Raw genomic sequence first — 13030 nt, forward strand, 5'->3', positions numbered from 1 at the left:
AAGTTTTAGGGCCTAAAGGAAACTGAATCATAACTGATCCTGTAGAGCACCTACAATTTTGTACATTTAAAGGCATTATAGTGTGTTTGGGTCTGATCCAGTTTCCAGGCAGTCCCCGAAAATGTAAGAAGTTATAGCAAGGTAATGCAGGCTTCTCATTCCTAATGCTTTGCTTCCCTTCTTAATTGGTGCTTCCCTGTGCATTTCCTAACTGTCTGGGGGCAAAAGACACCCTCTGACCACAGTTAGGAACTTGGCAGGGCCAGAAGACCTGCAAAAGACAGGTAGTCTGGAAAGCTCAACACTCCCCAGGACACTTGGAGCAAGAAATAAGAACTGTCCTTATTGAAATCCTTAAAGGTGTCCTGGGCTTTGAATCAAATGGCTTATAGCTCATTTACAATGTGAAGAGTTTAACATTCTAGTGCTGAAGCATTTAACTAGCAGCTCAGCAATCAACTAATTCAAACAGAGAACTCTGAAATCCATAGGACCAGAAACTCCTCTTGCATACTGTTGTTTTGTTTTTTAATCTATAAAATTCCAAACCTCATCTTTTGACTTATAGTTTACCTTATAGTACAATTACACACCAAAACAGTATGTTAAAAGAACATGACTAAACATGCAAAATCAAGCACTCAAAAGTTAGGCAATGCCACAATGAAGGTTGCTTGTGCAACACCCACACGGTTCATTAGCAGGGCTGGAACTTTTAGATCCACTGAACAGGCCTCTGCACTTCAGCTAATGGAGTAACTGACAGAAGTAGAAGGCTGTTAACAAGGTTCTCAGCACCAGAAGGGAATGAGACATTTTGACAGAAAGTTTCACAGATATTTGCTACAACAGAGGAATAGTGAGACTCAGGAATCTTGGATTCCATTCCAGGCTCTGGAGGGGAATGTGCTCTTGTGGGTCGAGACTTTTCTGCCCATTTCTCCCAATCTTGACCTTTCTGGCCTCTTCCCTCAACCTGTCTCTGCCCCAGTCATGTCTGTTCCCCATCTCTGGCTCTTCATCCCATTCTCCTCACATAGCCAGTCCTAGCTCCCCATTCCCAGCCCCTTGTCTGATCTCTCTCTCTTCCCTCCTCCTCCAGCCGCCAGTCAGCCCCATGCCCACCCTTCCCATCCCCCACTGGCTCCCAGTCTCAATCTCCCTTTCTGGGCTCCTTTTCCAATCTTAGTCTTCTCCCTCACACTCATCAGTTCCCTCCCTGACTCCCAGTTCCTTGCCCATCCCGCACTAATCCCCTGCTCCCAGGTCCCAGGCTCCCCCCAGAATTGCATTTCTAATATCTTTACCAAGCTGGTCCCAGCCTCCCATCCAAAATCCTAGTCCCTTCTCCTCCCCACCCACCAGCCTCTGCCATGTTTTCCCTCACCCAAGCTCCTTGTCCTCTTTGCATTTAGTCCAGAAATCTTCCTCCTCCATGCTGCCTTGGTGTCAGTGGGGGGCATTGAGAGCACCAGAGGCACAGGCTCCCTGCTCTCAGTTCTAGTGCCCAGCCTCTGCCTGTCCCAGGGCAGTCAGGAACTACAGTTGCAGGGAAAGGCCTGTTCATCTCCAGACTGGGATATTCTCAGTATGGACAGAATCTCAGACACAGAGGCTTGCCCCACTCAGATTTCAAGTCCCTGCTCCAGAAGTATAGAGGCAATAGAGCTTCTTGAAGGAAAGGCAGCCAGAATTTTTTAACATGGACTAAACAATGCCCTCCCCCCACCTTCTCATTCTTGGAATCATTGTAACTGAAACTAAGAAAAAAAGAAGAAGCCTGAAGCAGACTCCCAACATGGAAATGATTAGCCCAAATGATTGAAGTCTGGCAAAGTTATAAGCAACTGACAGCCGGTGCTTAGAATGGAAAGTGTCATGCAAACTTAATAGTGGGCAGTACTGCAGCCCTGCCTAATAATACATTGTTTAATAAAATAAAATAGTTATAGCTCTTCAAATGCTTACTATGACCTCTATACAAATAACCTAAGAAGAAAGTTCTAAATAAACAACAGAGATTTAAAAAGTCAGAGTGACTAGTTAAGGTTATATAGAGATATTCCATTGCCCAACCAGTTAGTCTTGCAGTTTAGTTAAAGATAATACTCATATAGAAAAAAATTCACCATACACAATTCACAACCAGACTTCACTGTGACTGAGACACATACTGATGAACTTTTTGGAATGCATTTATCTTGAATGATGTACTTAACATGTTCTGAGATAGTGAGGGCTATGTTGCAAAGTTTGTAAGTGTTGTTGGTCACAGCTAAATTTGGTTGTGGTCAGTTTAGACTCCAGCTTGGACTTCCAGTCCATGCGCACCCAAACTCAGAAAAAATTCTCACTGAAACAACCCTAATTCTGCCCCTTTAATTCTCTTGTACATGTGTTTGTCACGTTACATTGGGAGATGCATACTAGCATAATATATACTAGCATATGTTCCAGGTGAAGAATTGAATCATTGGTTGTATGTGGAGTTACATGTTCTGTAGCACTCAATGAGCTAATTTCTTATGATACAACAGTTGCAGGAGTGAAAGGAATAATTTTCTGATCACGCCTAGTAAGATTAGAATATGTTGAGCTGCGTATATGTATATGTACCTTTGTATGACGGGGAATATGGTCTTAAAGTATTTGTTCACAGTATTAGAGAAAAATTATATGATGTGGGGGATAAGGTTGAGTTAGACGTAGTTGTGAATGTTTTTGTTACAGGGTCAGAGATCTTTATTCAAAATTTTTAAATAAATCTTGGGGTGCTCATCCAATACTTCGAGCGCCTACCCCATAACTAAAAATCAGAGTGTTAATAGAGACAAAGGACTGCCCACAAATCTATCCCCCTCAGCATACACCGTGCTCAACAGCCATAACAAAGAGGATGGAAAGATGGGCTTTGCAGCCTGCTGGGAAGGTTAACAAATCCAGGCTCTGGTGGATTAGATTGCAAGCCCTTTGGGGCAGGGGGCTGTCTTTTTGTTCTGTTTGTACAGCACCTAGCGCCTCATCTGTGAATGGGGCTTCTAGCTGCTACCACACTACAAATAATAACTAATGGGGGGATCAAGTTCTCAAACTGAAGTGCCTCATAGAGAGCTGGCAACAGCTCCCTCTCTAGCATCTCTGCCTATCTCTAATGTAACAGTATATCACAAAGAGAGAGGCAGTCTCTCAGTTAACCAGGTCCCAAACCACTTAGCACTTTGTAGGTTAAAACCAACACCTTGAATTCTTCCCGGAAGCTTATTGGAAGCCAAGGCAGCTCATGGAGCTCCTGTGTAATGTGCTCCCTATGCACAACTCTACTTAATAAGCGGGCTGCATTAGTGTCAGCTTCTGAAGAGACCCAAGATGTAGTCGCATGTTATAGCAACCTAATTAATCTAATTAAGGTGGTCTAGGTGTTGGGCAGTGAAATTCTTCTGCCTCTGTTGTGTGCAAATTGGATGTTAAGTTAAGGTTGGGGTTTTAACTTATCACAACTAAACTTAACTATGCCCCTTAATGCACATTTACAACTCCATCACTAATACAAATATTTCTGCAACCATGTGACTTCTATAATGTGTAATGGATAGGTTGAGAGTTTCCAAATGTGTGCTATGGAGCCTGGTTAAGTTTAGTTGTGTTATGTGCCTTGTGAATGTTTGCTTGGTTATATTGTCATTAACCATCTGTCTGCAGTGAAGAGTGATTGAATATGTAATCTCAGTTGGTCACTTTCATAGTATTTAATGCGTAAGGGTGTTTAATTGCAATGTGCTGGTTATCTAGCATAAATGTTAGAGTGATCACCTGAGAAACCATATGTTCTTTTTAGTGGGAATTATTAAAGCTATCTTATACATGACATTCAAGTTACTGAAAGGGTGATGTGCTGTATACAGAAAAGACTGTGGCAGCTAGAATGGCAAAATGTTGCAATACATACTAGTGCATACTATTGCTGGGCCATGTGCAATTTTTGATTGTAACAGTCACAAACAGGAGAGACAAAACAGAAAGGGAGAGCACATGTAGCTATACTTTATTTCTCGCTTGTCCACGTTACGTTAAGTTCCCCAAAGCCTGCAGTTTCAGCAGAAATGTATTGCTTATATAATGCTAGTTCTACTATGTTTATTCCCAGTGAATTTAAGATGGAGGATGGTGAGGCTGCACTTTTACCAAGGGATAGGGTGGGATTCTCAATTCCTTTAAGGGTGAGATATTGGCCCCACTGAAGTCAATAGCAAACTCCCACTGATTTCAATGGAGCCAGGATGTCATCCAATGTCTTTAGAAGAATGGATGTCATTCAAAAGAAAAAAAAAGTTCCATCTCAGTCAAGAATTTATGGGCTTGATAAATGAAATTCTATGGCCTCTGTTATGCAGGTCAAACCAGTTGATTATAATGGTTTCTTCATAGTTTTTTAATGGTCTTAAGGTATCTTTTAGGTAAAAATATATGAATGTATTGTAATTCACCCTGCAAATTTTGAGATCCCTGTTTCAGAATATGGAGCTTTTCAAAGAAACATTTGGTGGTGGTGGTCGTGGTGTAATCAACACCATGAAAACTATTGTTCTCTAACTTTATTCTTGAAAGTGGCTGAACCACTTTTGTTGAAAATGATTTTTTTGTAAATGTGAGGCAGGCACCAAACATGGAAAAATTCAGCCCAAATGATTAAAATATCAGTTGATTTAAGGAACTGATAACAAGGGTTTATAATGGAAAGTATCAAGCATTTTATTTCTGAGTTTTGCACCCATGTGATGCCTCTGATACATGGGGATGGGCGGAAAGGTAGGTATAGAACCACAGTCAACTTTTTATTTAAATAATAGAATCATATAAATGTAGGGTTGGAAGGGACCTCGAGAGGTCATGTCCATCCCCCTGCTCTGGGGCAGGATTAAGTATTCCTAGACTATCCCTAACAGGTCTAACCTGTTCTTAAAAACCTCCAAGGATGGGGACATGGGGCACCGGAACGGGAGGGCCAACGGGCTATGCTCCCCCACACTTTTTCTCAGCTATAAGGGTGAGCAACATAGGGGAGGGGTGGGGTTTGGGGAGGAAGAAAGAGTGCAGCAGCAGGGCCTCGGAGGAAGATGTGGGGGGCAGTGGGGCCATGGTTCTGGCACCGGTAGCCCCTCCTCCCTACTGTTAGGAAGCTTCTGCTGCTCCGGTGGAGAACTTGCAGACACGAGAGCATAGCTCAGTTTAAATACTTAGTCAGTAAAGGGCGTCCTTTCATTTCAGCAACAAAACGTGTCCTAAAGGAAACTGGAAAACAAAGGACTACATTTTCACACAGTCTAGGCTTGCAAGATGTGCAAACATGCACAAGTGACTAAACTGGCTTTCTGTACAAGTAAGCAGTTAGAGCAGATGCACACACAAATGAGACATAAACTTTTTGTGCAGATCATTTGCCCAAGTTGTCTGACAATCTGGTTTGAAGTGTTTGCTGCAGGAGATAACATTCAAAGCTGTAGCCAAAGCAGGAGAGAATGCAAGGTACTTACTGATAGGGAAAATGCTGAGAATAAATACTTTGTGCCCACAAAAAGTAGGAGAAAAGCATTATTTTGAGACTGATAATTACAATGAACAAAATGGTTCAGGAATCTCCCTTCTGCAACAATGCAGAAATCAAGCTGCTGAAGTTGAAACAAGACTGGCTACTTCAGCTTGTATTTTATCATTGTGCAGGAATTGAGTGGACTCACTAAATCCACAGATTTAGGTCAAAACAAGTGGCCAAAGCAAAACTAACAATAGCACCTAGAAAAGAAAAAACAACCTCACCTTTTCTATGATTCACGCTCTTGTTAGTCATCTAATCCTATCCAATATGTGGCTCCTTCCCCCAGACCCTGAACTGGTTCTTTCCAAACCCATGTGATATAGATCTTTTAGTGAACATTATGACTAGATACAGTGAAATCTACGGGCTGCATCCTCAGTTGCTGTAAATTGGCATAGCTCCACTGAAGTCACAAAGTTACTAATGTGAAAAATGAATGCAGGATTAGGGCTCCTGTATCTATGTATATGTCTGTGTGTGTACGTGATGCACAAATCTACTTTTGGCCTCATCGCAAATCCCGCTTACCCATTAATACACTTTTACTACAACTTTTTCAACATTTGAATCCCCTGATCAGCTTGAAAGAGCTGTAATTTTAAAAATCAACCTGCTAGAAAAATGTTTACTTCTTTTCCCCAAAACATGGAACTTCCCCCCACCCCCCACAATTACACTGGCTTGCGGTACAGACTGGGTAATATTCAGAACTGCACCAGTGACAAGTTTACCATCTAATATTTCATATGACCTTCGGAGGCTAGAAACAACAGGGAAATTCCACTGGAAAAAGAGCTTCCCAGGTTCCCAATGTGACAGACCACTGCTTCTACCTTTGGAAAGCCCCTAGTCAGCATTGGATATTCATGTTAATCACTTTTATATGCAGTAGATTCATTTTGATAGTTTTTAGACGTTGTTAAATTATGGATCATTTTCCTCTTGCTCTGACCCTACATCTGGAGTCATGGTAACTAAATCAGCTTGAATCACAGGTGGAGGGATATGAAAATACTAATACACATGTTGTGATGGGTTGGATCACAGAACCCTCCTTGGGAGCTGCCACACGATGTGCCAAGACTACTTCTACCCCTTCCTTCCCTGCCATCTCAGGATCCCAGCACCCTGTCTTGCTGAGCCAGGCACTCCTGTCTGCTCCAACAAGAACCCAAAGTCTGAATTACTTGACCCAAAGCTGCAGGTTTACCTGAAAGCAGCTCACAGAAGTGTGCTTGTCTTTAGCACTCAGATGCCCAACTCCCAATGGGGTCTAAACCCAAATAAATCCATTTTACCCTGTATAAAGCTAATGCAGGGTAAACTCATAAATCGTTCGCCCTCTATAACACTGATAAAGAGAGATGCGCGGCTGTTTGCTCTCTCAGATATTAATACATACTCTGGGTCAATTAATAAGTAAAAAGTTATTTTATTAAATTCAGAAAGTAGAATTTAAGTGGTTCCAAGTAGTAACAGACAGAACAAAGTCACCAAGCAAAATAAAATAAAATTCGCAAATCGATGTCTAATCAAACTGAATACAGATAAGATCCTCACCAGTTCCAGAATGCTCCTTTTTACAGACTAATCTCCTTTTAACCTGGGTCCAGCAATCTCTCACACCCCTTGCAGTCACTGGCCTTTGTTCCAGTTTCTTTCAAGTCTCCTGGGGGGGTGGAGAGGGTCTCTCTTTAGGCAGCTGAAGACAAAATGGATGGGTGACCCAGGGGTTTAAATAGACTTTCTCTTGTGGGTGGAGACTCCCTCCTCACTCCTATGCAAAGTCCAGCTCCAAGATGGAGTTCTGGAGTCACCTGGGCAAGTCATATGTCCATGCAGACTCACAGTCTTTACAGGCAGAAGCCATTGTCCACATGGTATCCTGTATGTCTCCAGGAAGACTTCTTATGTGGATTGGAGCATTCCAAGTTACATTGTTCCCCAAGTACTTCCTAATCGGGTACTTAACCTTGCAAATTCCTTCCTAAAGAAGGTGACCAAATGCCTCACAAAGCTTACTTAGAAATCAAGCAAGTATACAGCCAATATTCTTAACCTCAAGTACAAAATGATATATGTGAACAAATAGGATGAATAGTTATGGTAGACCATACCTTTTATGGAGATATGTTACATGGCACAGGCAGCACAAAACATATTCCAGTTATGTCATATTCCCATAAAGCATTATGAGGTACAGCGTCACACATGTAAACTATAAAGTATGTCTATAAGAGTTCTTTATAAAATGATGCATACACAGAATAGGTTATAAAAAACAATCATTTGGGCTGAGCTGTATTTTTGGATGGCTTGTTTTACCACACTGGTAATGCAGGCAGCTATAAAAACCTTTATACAACTCCATGCTAGCCTGGGATGTGTGCTTAGTAATTATGGGCCAGATTGTGAATGGCTGTAGATCAGTGTCAGTCCACTAAAGTCAATGTAGCTATGCCAGTTTACACCATCTGAAAATCTTCCCCTGTATAATAATGCCCATATAAAATGGATATCCATCTATAATGTGCATGTAGCAGTGTGAACACATGACCATACTGTATAATACAAGTTAGGATGGTGGCTACTGGGAGAGCAAAATCAGGGACACAAATAGGAGTAGGAAAATATGTGAAAGCAACCATCTCCAAGGAATCTGCTTCCTCTCTTGATTGCATGTTGGGGATGTTACCTAGAAACAACATAGCATGCTAGGTATTTATGCATTATTAAAAAGGATGGTACGTAAATCCCCCATGAGGATTTAGCACAAATGTTCTCGCTGCAGAAAATGGTTTATGATGCCCACGCTTGAATGTCTCATAAAAGTGCACATGTGCTGAAATCCTGCACCCTTCTGTGCCAGCACTGTACGTGCAATTAGCAGTCACATTGCCCTCCATGCCTGGAAAAGACTCGATGGCATAATACCTAGTTCAGTTTGGTTCTGGAACCAGGCCTAGCTGGGATTTTTTTACCTCTGCTTGAAATCTTTGAAATGTTATTACAATGCACTTTTTCAATAAAACGTACACAACGGCTTCCTTCCAAAGCACACAACTAGCAACGTCACGTACAAACAGCCCCATTGAAATGCAGTTATTCCACTACCCTAATGGGCTGGAGGGGAGCTGCCACAATATAAGATACATGGCTGTGATTCATGAGGAGGGGGTCAGAGTAGCTCCATTGATGGACACCCAGCCAGCCAGTTAGCTATAAAATCCCTCTTGGTCTGTTCTCTGCTTGCTTACCTGTAAAGGGTTAACAAGCCCACAGGTAAAAGAAAGGGAGTCGGCACCTGACCAAAAGAGCCAATAGGAAGGCTAGAACTTTTAAATTTGGGAAAGAAATTTTCCCTTTGTCTGTTGTTCTCTGGGCTGCAGGGACAGAGCAGCAATGCTGTGTAAGGCTTGAACCAGGTATGAAAATTCATCAGAGCATACTTAAAATTACTTATTTGGGACCCACCCCCCAACAAATATGTAAGTAAATTAGGAAGTTTAGCTAGACATGATCAGGTTTGTTTTCTTTATTTTGGCTTGTGGACTCCTTTGTGCTAACTAACCCCTGATGTTTTTGTTTGCTTGCAACCTTGAAGCTGAACCCCCAAGAAAGCTATTTTTGGTGCTTGATTTTTTTGTAATTGTTTCTTTTAAGATCTAGCAAAAAGCCTACATTCCAGATGTAATTTTTTCCTTTTTGTTTTTAATAAAATTTACCTTTTTTAAGAACAGGATTGGATTTTTGGTGTCCTAAGAGGTTTCTGTATGTTGTTTGATTAGCTGGTAGCCACAGCTAATTTCCTTTGTTTTCTTTCTCAGCTCTTCAAGGGAGCGGGGGTCAAATGTCTTGAGGCTACTCCACAGGGAGGAATTCCCAAGTGCTCCTTCCTGGGTTCAAAGGGTGGTTTTTTGGGTTTTTTTTTTTGCATTTGGGTGGTGGCAGCATTTACCAAGCCAAGGTCAGAGAAAAGCTGTAACCTTGGGAGTATAATACAAGCCCGGAGTGGCAAATATTAATATTTAGAATCCTGGCAGGTTCCTACACTCTGCACTCGGAGTGACAGAGTGGGGATTCAGCCTTGACAATGGCACAAAATGTAAGGAAAACCCAAGTCCTCCCATAACTGAAGAGAATCATGAGCATTCACACAAAGCCAACTGGCTCTTGATAATGGCCCCAGGAACAATGAATTTCATGGCACTCAATTTACCTATATGGGAAGGAAGAAGTGCTGAATTTGGAACTTGTAATTCCAAGGAGCCTAACCAATGTATGCCCAGTCAGGGCCGGCTTTAAGCCAATTCACCCGATTCCCTGGAATTGGGCCCCGTGCCAAAGAGGACCCCAAGCCTGCACATAAGGGGGCCCCGATCCGGGGGTCTTCGGCAGCATTTCGGCGGTGGGGTGTCTGCCCCTGGGGTCTTCAGCGGCATTTCAGCAGTGGGGGGGGGGGTCCTTCAGTGCCACGGAAAACCTGGAGCGGATCCCCCTGCTGCCAAAATGCTGCCAAAGACCCCCAGAGTGGGGCCCCCTTCCAATCAAGCCCCGTGAGTCATAAAGCCGGCCCTGTGCCTAATGCCTCGTCCACTAAAACACCCATCTAACTGAGCTTTCTCCTCCATAGAGTCATGTAGTTTAAGACCAGAAGGGACCACCAGAACATCTAGTCTGACCATCACGGGCCACTAAACCTTACCCCTGCATTGAGTAATCTGGATTAAATTAAAATATTACAGCCCTCTGGAGACAAAACTATTGTGTGCCATGGGCAGAGAACAGGGGGCTTGGCGTGCCACCAGTACCTGAGGCCTCCGCAGTAGCTGGGAATGGATTTAGTGAAATATACCCAGACAAAGCTAGAAAGCGACCCATACCCCATGCTGCAGAGGAAGGTGAAAAAATCCCAAGGTCCCTGCCAATCTGACCTGGTGGAAAATTCCTTCCTGACCCTGAAAATGACTATCAGGGTGAGCCTGAGTAGATGAGTAAGACACACCTGACAAGCATATGAAAAAGAATTCTCTGTGTGGCCACTCAGCACCGAGCCTCACATTTGGTGTTCCAGCTCCAGCCATGGCCACTGCTGATCCCTCGTGGTGCTGTTGAACACCTTAAAGAGAAAAGCACATGAGTTGGGAGCAGGGCATTTTTAGAGCAGGGTGATGGTGGCACCCATTCACAGGCCAAGAGAGATGAAGTTTCTTTGCCTTCAGAGTTGCAGAGCCATTTTCTTGACTTGCACGGTCCTTCTGAAGGGGTTGCTTGCAAGGTGCTTGTGAATGCAGTGGCGGGAGGGGTTGTTTTGTTTATGTTAGTTATTAAGGCATCAGTGCAGTTGAAGAATTGTAGGTTCTTATAATTGTTTTTAGCATTTCTGCTTGGAGATTAAGAGGCGTCATGTGATAAAATGGGGGAAAACGACACATCCTTACACTCTCCTCCTCTGTGCAACTGTGATGTCCTGCTCAGAACTGTGAGCCATTGTATTACCCCTTTGCCTTAGGAAGAGTGAGCATAGCGGTTGCTGAGCTGTGTGGCAGCTCCCTGACACTCCAGCCTGTCTGCCTTTGCCAGCAAAGTCTTCAGGACTCTGCCAGTCTAAACCTTGCCTTGCGGGTGACAATTAGTGTACCCCAGTTCCTGAGTTCCCCAGAGACGTTTCCTGCTGTACCCAGTCACTCTCACTGGGCACTCACAGAAATTATTTGGTTTTCTGCCCCCAAGGAGATAGTGCACACACAGGCTTGTTAAGTTAGCTGAAGACTTGCACTTCATTTTAATATGAAGCTTTGAGGTGGTTCTGTAATAAAACAAGCATAAATGTGTTAACAAAGAACAGAGATTTAAGTGATACTAAGCAGGAGAAAAAGGAACAGGTCTGCTTACAAAAAAAACAAAACAAACTATGTTTTCTCTTGCCTAAACATTAATCTTAACAAGTTACAATCTTTTCCTAAGTAGTTTTCTTACTCACATGAACTTCCCAGCAGTCCTTCATGCCAGGGTACCAGCATTCACAGCATCAAAGGGTGCTGTCCCAATTGTTCCCTGCTTGATGGATAACTAAAATGCCTTTTTGTTCCCCTTATGTTACTCAAAGTCCATTGTCTCTGCCTCAAGATCCAGGAAGTATTCCTGGGGTGCAGACTTTGTTCCCCAGAGTGTTCATTAAGTTGCTGATAGCTTTGTTCCCCATATATGTAAATGTACTTTAATTGTCCTCTGCCTGTTATCAAGCTAGTCAGACAGGGAAACACATATTCCTTTGTCTAGGACAGGCTGGGTTAATGCACTGCCTCCCAAACACAGTTGAGGAACATATTTCCAGAACATATACATAACTCTTTGCACACAACCCGTATATCCCTCACACAATGATTCTAAGGACCAGCATGTCACCAGTTTACATATGATACCTTACATGACATCTTTTAGATACATATTACCACAACAGTGGCAGGGCCAAATTTAGGGGCAGGTGACTCAGGTGAGCACCTGGGGTGCCAGGCTAGGGGTGCGCCAGGCACAGGGTGCTGTTTTTGTTGTTAGCTACAAAAGGGAAAATAGAATGTTTGAAGTAAAATATTTCAGGTATTCTGTATGTGGATTCATCTTTCACTAACCTCCTAGAATGTTCTGGACCTTCGTAGAATCTCATGGAACCTTCCAAACTGTCTGAGAACTATATATTTTTTGATCCTCTTAGAATGTTGTCAGCCATGCCCTGGTGCGGCATTGCCAGTCTGTCAGTGGGAGATAAGAATGAAATGAAGTGAGAGCCCAGCTGCATTATGGTGAACCTTGTTTTATGATGTAATTGTGAAAGTCTGTGTTTGAAGAGTATAAGTAGCAACTAATAAAGAGCATATTTAATGAGAAGCCAGAGATATCTATAAAACCCCTATCTATGGAACAGTGCTGTTACTTTTGTCATGCTTAGCACGTAAAGTTTAATGACTTTCTAAGATTGCAGAACAGAGACTTTTGCTGTCCTTGGATTTTGCTTTCTGTTTTCCCCCCACAGAAAATAAAAGATGCCCCTGAAAAAGCCTCCAGGAGCTCAGTATAGGAAGCAAAAAAGCTCAATTGCAAGCTAGTTTGCAGAAAGGGGACCATTTGATGGGAAAATATCTGAAGCAGAATAACGTAGACCAGGCTTTCGACAGTAGCGATTGTTTTGCAGTTGGAATTGAGGAGTGAAATGTAAACGATGGAAGACCTATTACTAAGGAATTAGACATTTTACCTGAATTTAAGGAGTCAAAATGTGAGGAAAGTGATGGAGAATTGTCCAGGTTTTCTGGTGGCATAAAGGAGAGTGTGATGATAAAGAAGAATGTGACTCACATACAAAGGAGAGTAATGACAAAGAAAAATCTGGTTTACATGAAAAGGAGAGAAAGAAGAATCAGCCTCACATGATGACAG

The sequence above is a fragment of the Gopherus flavomarginatus genome, chromosome 2, assembly GCF_025201925.1.
Source record: "Gopherus flavomarginatus isolate rGopFla2 chromosome 2, rGopFla2.mat.asm, whole genome shotgun sequence".
Taxonomy (NCBI): Eukaryota; Metazoa; Chordata; order Testudines; family Testudinidae; genus Gopherus; species Gopherus flavomarginatus.